At 37.6% G+C, this 5,028-nt stretch overlaps 1 long non-coding RNA gene across 1 annotated transcript; it reads right to left on the reverse strand.

Annotated features, from left to right (window-relative positions):
- Positions 1-3,848: 3,848 nt before the first annotated feature.
- LOC108733956 lies at positions 3,849-5,022 on the reverse strand. Its single transcript, XR_001937305.2, has 2 exons — positions 4,348-5,022; positions 3,849-3,978 (listed from the first exon to the last, which is right to left on the reverse strand). It is a non-coding gene; the product is annotated as an uncharacterized LOC108733956 (long non-coding RNA).
- Between the last annotated feature and the right edge of the window lie 6 nt (positions 5,023-5,028).

The raw sequence follows: 5,028 nt of genomic DNA on the forward strand, positions 1-5,028 counted from the left end.
TGTCTCATCGCGTTGACGATCATCTTCGAGTCTCAGTCTTTCGATCATGGTGGTCAGGCTCTTGTCGGCTGCTGGCACGTTATCCCACGATGTACGAAAATGAGCAAGTCTCACTGGCAACATTTTCAGAATTCTGGTCATCATCCATGATTCCGGCACAGGTTCACCACCGTTGGTTAGTTCATCACCTATGGACATAACTTCCATGCAGTTTTCGGCCACCGATTTGCTTTCATCGTATGTACATGTGAAAAGTTTCTGTCTCAAAACTTCCATGTTCATCTCTGTCTTCGTGCCGTACAAGCAAACTAGTCTGTCCAACATTGCTCTTGCCGTTTTGCAATTTGCAATTTTATATGCGATTTGATCACTGACATTCAATACTATTAGTTGCAGAGCCTCCATGTCTTTTTCATTCCATTCAATGACTGCAGCGACATTTTCAGCTCCTTCCGGCTTGACCTTGACTCCGGTTGCAACATCATACAACTTCTTGGTTCTCAAAACAGCATCTAATTTTAACCTCCACGGCACATAGTTTACTACTCCTTGTGAGTTTTGACTCAGCATGACGAGTTGTGATTTTACAGTGTCCATTTTTACCTCTTGACTTGACTTTTAAAAATTCAAAAAATTCTGACTTGCGACGTTCTTGCTCAGATCTGCCTTTCAATTTGAGCTCTTTCACAGACTTTTCCTTGGAGATGAAATTTCACCACTTTCTGGGCCCATAACCTGTTGGTATTATATCCGTGGTATCTCCAAGAATAACTTTCGATGTAAAAAGAATTTTATTTTGTAAAAAGTTACAAAATTAGTTTACAACAAAATAACTGTCGAATCAAGAAAAAATACATTCCGTCTAGTTTCTAAGTAAACATTAACAACTGCCAAAAAACAATTTCACACAATACTTGATTAATAGTAACAACATTTTTAGATTAGGCAGAATTGACATGTGACAATTTAGAAGAGAATTACTAAATTTAAACAATTCTTTGATTTATCTCAACACTCCTTCTCAATCAAATAATTACAAAATTTTACAAACAGGTTTTTGTTTAAAGGTTTAGTCAGAATGTCGGCGATTTGTTTCGTGCCTTCAATATGTTTGACAGACACAGTCACATCAACATGTTGTTGAATAAATTTACGTGCGATTTCAATGTGCTTCTTTCCTTTGTTCACCTTACCCTCGTGGGTGTTCATCAACATATGAACAGCTGACTTGTTGTCAACATACATGGGGAAGGGTTGATCATCTTGCAGGATCTTGAGTTCTCTCGCCAATCTTCTCATCCAGCATACATCATCGATCGCTTCACATGCCGCTCGATATTCTGCTTCTGCTGTCGAGGTCGCCACAAGTTTCTGTCGTTGTGAGTACCAAACTAGCGGGCCTCCTCTGAGTATCAGTCGTCCACTTGTCGATTTCATCGTCTCTTTTTCTCCTCCAAAATCTGCATCAGTGAATACTTTGAAGTTCTTGTCTCCTTCAAAACGAATTCCTGCATTTGGAATTCCTTTCAAGTATTGAAATACTCGTTTAACCATTTTCCAATGGCTTTTCATTGGGTTGCAGCATTGTCGACTCAAATAATTTACAGCAAAGCTGATGTCGGGTCTTGACACGGTTGCGAGGTAAAGCAAGCTGCCAATGGCTTCACGATAGGGTGTTCCAACTGGCACCTTCTCATCGTTCATAAGTTCCTCCTTCTTTGTTATCATACCTGATTCCATCGGCGTTGGAGCTGGGTTGCAATTTTCAAGGTTCATCCTTCGCAGGATTTTCTCCACGNTTTTAATTTTGTGTAATGTCGCCATCTTTCAAATACAAACGTAGCAACAACATTTCATCCTTAAGGGTTGATTTTTAAAAATTGCCAAAACACGTATTTGCTTAATTTCAGCAATGAGCATCCTTCGAGTAAATCCGAGTACAAATAAAATGTAGCCCATGGAAACGTTGCAACCTCTTTTCATTTGATTAATAATATCAAACAGCATATATACCAAGTTTCAAGTAAATTCAACCATAAATAAAGTATGTCCCAAACAAAAATTGCAACACCTTTCCCTTTTTTAAATTGTCGAGATAGATCTTTCAGAAATTAAATGAGAGACCATTAAAACAAAGTTTCAAGTAAATCTGATCACAAATAATATGTTCCATTTAAACATTGCAACTCCTCTTCACCACTCATCCCCCCCAACAGAGATTGAATTTTTTAATCAATTTCAAGTAAATCGAACCAAAAACAAACATGCAATCTTAACAAATGAAAGGCTAGACTGATGTTTTGACTGATAAATTTTTTGTTTTGCTGTCAATTTCGTTTTGTCATTCCATGTCAGTTGCGTTTACATATACCACATTTTTCTCGTGGAAAGTGATAAAAAGTATCCTATGTCCTTCTCCCGGTTGTAAGATACCTCCCCATCAATTTTCAGCCAAATCGGTTCAGCCGTTCTTGAGTTATAAGTGAAGTAACTAACACGACTTTCTTTTATATATATAGATGTTTGTGATGGTATAAACAAATATGTTGCGAAATGGAATTTCTCGGTATTAATCAGCAAAACCTCGGATATTAATCTTTAGAAGTTTTTGAAAATACACTACAGTTCCTAAACACGCTGTTACTGAATCTGGTACTTAAATGGATATAAAAAATAGCGGTTACAGAATGGCTCGATAAGATATGAAAAAATCGCAAACTGCAAAATATATTTTTTAATGGTAATCAAGATGTTTAATACGATTATTTAACTCCGTCGTTTCACTTCGTGTAGGATGATTAAAAACAGGCGTTTGTACTAGGAGAACTGAAACGAACTGGAGATGTATGCAAGATTCAAGTAAGGATCAGAAACGAAAGCTAATAAGTATTGGCTACCAAAAAAGGAAAGACTATGCAGAATGTGTAAGAAAGTAAGAAAGAGGAGGTAACACTACAACATGTCCTAGAAAAATGTAAGCCCCCGGGAAAAGAGCAAGAAAGTTAGATAGAAGGAATTGGAAAGGGACAATCTCGCTCTCACGCACCCACGCACGCACGCACCCACACAATCTCTTTAGCAGAAAATCCGTAAAGCCATGGACTATCACGACATTATCGCCTCTCGTCGTACTTCTACAAATCCGAGATTGAGTTCTTAAGAAACCAACTTTAGCAAAACAGAAACCTTCAGGTTGTCCTCCGTGCGAAGCCATCTTCACAGACGATATTGAGCCCGAACTTATTACTAAAGGTTTCGCTATCCGAGGAATGCACCGAATGTCAAAAGGTGGAAAAATGTGGCTATTAGTGTCCGTCCGCCTAGACAAGTCCTCCTCTAAGTCCAAGTAAATTATCGAACTTGGTAAGCTGTGCGGTCTCAACTTCAAAGGTGAGCCGAAAAAAGCCACCAAAGAAATCGCCCAATGCCGCCTTCGTATAAAATTCATTCACACGGCCAATTAATGCCACGCAGCCTGGATCTGCTCTTTTCTTTTTGGCCACAAATGACATGATGGGTTGCATACCCTTCGTGCACTACTTCAGAGTGGTAAGACACCTACTCTGACTTGCACGTCTAATTCAAGTCCTTTTTTTGCTCTTTTTTTTTAACTTTAGACTGCATTTATTCGAATTTGAGTTTCATAATGAGTTAAATTGTAATGCATATATTCACAAACTTGCTGAGGAACTTTAACGGAGCACAGAATCAACAGAGAAGTCGCAGCTGCAGTCAATTCTTGATTCCATTCCAAAAGTAGTTCCCAGACCATGGCGATAATGTATAAGAAATAACGAAATTAAAGTGAATTAGTTAGATGATCAATTGCAAGTACATGTACAAGTTACTTGTCCTTGCTCGTCATACTTCTCTCAGAATCTCTACCAGGTTCGGAATTATCAATTCGATCAAATAGCGAACTTCCCTTCCTCTTTATACTGAGTTGAATGAGTTCGTTTTATCACCCTGGTGGTTTCCCTGAAATAGAGGAGAATATTACTAGTTGATTCAGGATGTTGATCATTACCAAAAAGAGATATTTTTTAGATACCTGATGATATTTTTATTTGATATTATTATGATATGTACACTCNTTTATTAACTTCTTTTCTGTCTTTATAATATTTATTATAACAATAAGTTTTAGTCGTAATATCAGTAATACTGATACCCCGCTGAATACTACGCGGAATTATCACTTCGATCAGATAGCGAACTTCCCTTCCTCTTTATACTGAGTTGAATGAGTTCGTTTTATCACCCTGATGGTTTCCCTGAAATAGAGGAGAATATTACTAGCTGATTCAGGATGTTGATCATTACCAAAAAAAAATGTTTTTTAGATACCTGATGATATTTTTATTTGATATTATTATGATATGTACACTCAGCTTTTACGTCTTTTCCATCTATAGTCCCCCGGCGTAGCTTCAGGCTCCATCTTTTGAAAGAGCTTTCAGTTGCAGCTGCCTCAAGACGCCCAGTTTGCCCTAAAAAGGATATTTTACGATAGGTTCAAATTAATTTGAGTGGTAGAGCGTTGTATACAGCATTTCAACTTTAAAACAAAGCTTTATGCGATGGTACAAAACGTACCGCAACTGATTCATTACATGAATAACAATCAAGTCCATAAACAGAATATCTCATTTATGAATATTCAGACATTCTAATTCTATATTAAAAAGGCTGGAGAGACTGACCGCCCACCAGCATTAGTCAGCAGGTCAGCACTGGGTTTTCACTCTGTCAATGGTCATGGGTGACACCCTTATCGCCGGACAGCGTTGTTCGCGGTGACCTGTTTTACTTTATTTTGCAGTATCCAAGATTGTGTGTTGAAAAATGGAGTTTTTCCCCTTCGCACGTTTTTAATCAAACCAATTTAAAACAATAACCCTCGCGATTTATTCCTAAGGCTTTAGAGTGAATGGTTATCGAGTTTTCTGTTTTATATAATGGTACAATGAGCAAAATATGAGATTGGTGAGGTGTAATTTTTAATAATAAAGTAATACCTGAACGTTG

Source organism: Agrilus planipennis, unplaced genomic scaffold (assembly GCF_000699045.2).
Source record: "Agrilus planipennis isolate EAB-ADULT unplaced genomic scaffold, Apla_2.0 scaffold43, whole genome shotgun sequence".
Classification (NCBI taxonomy): Eukaryota; Metazoa; Arthropoda; class Insecta; order Coleoptera; family Buprestidae; genus Agrilus; species Agrilus planipennis.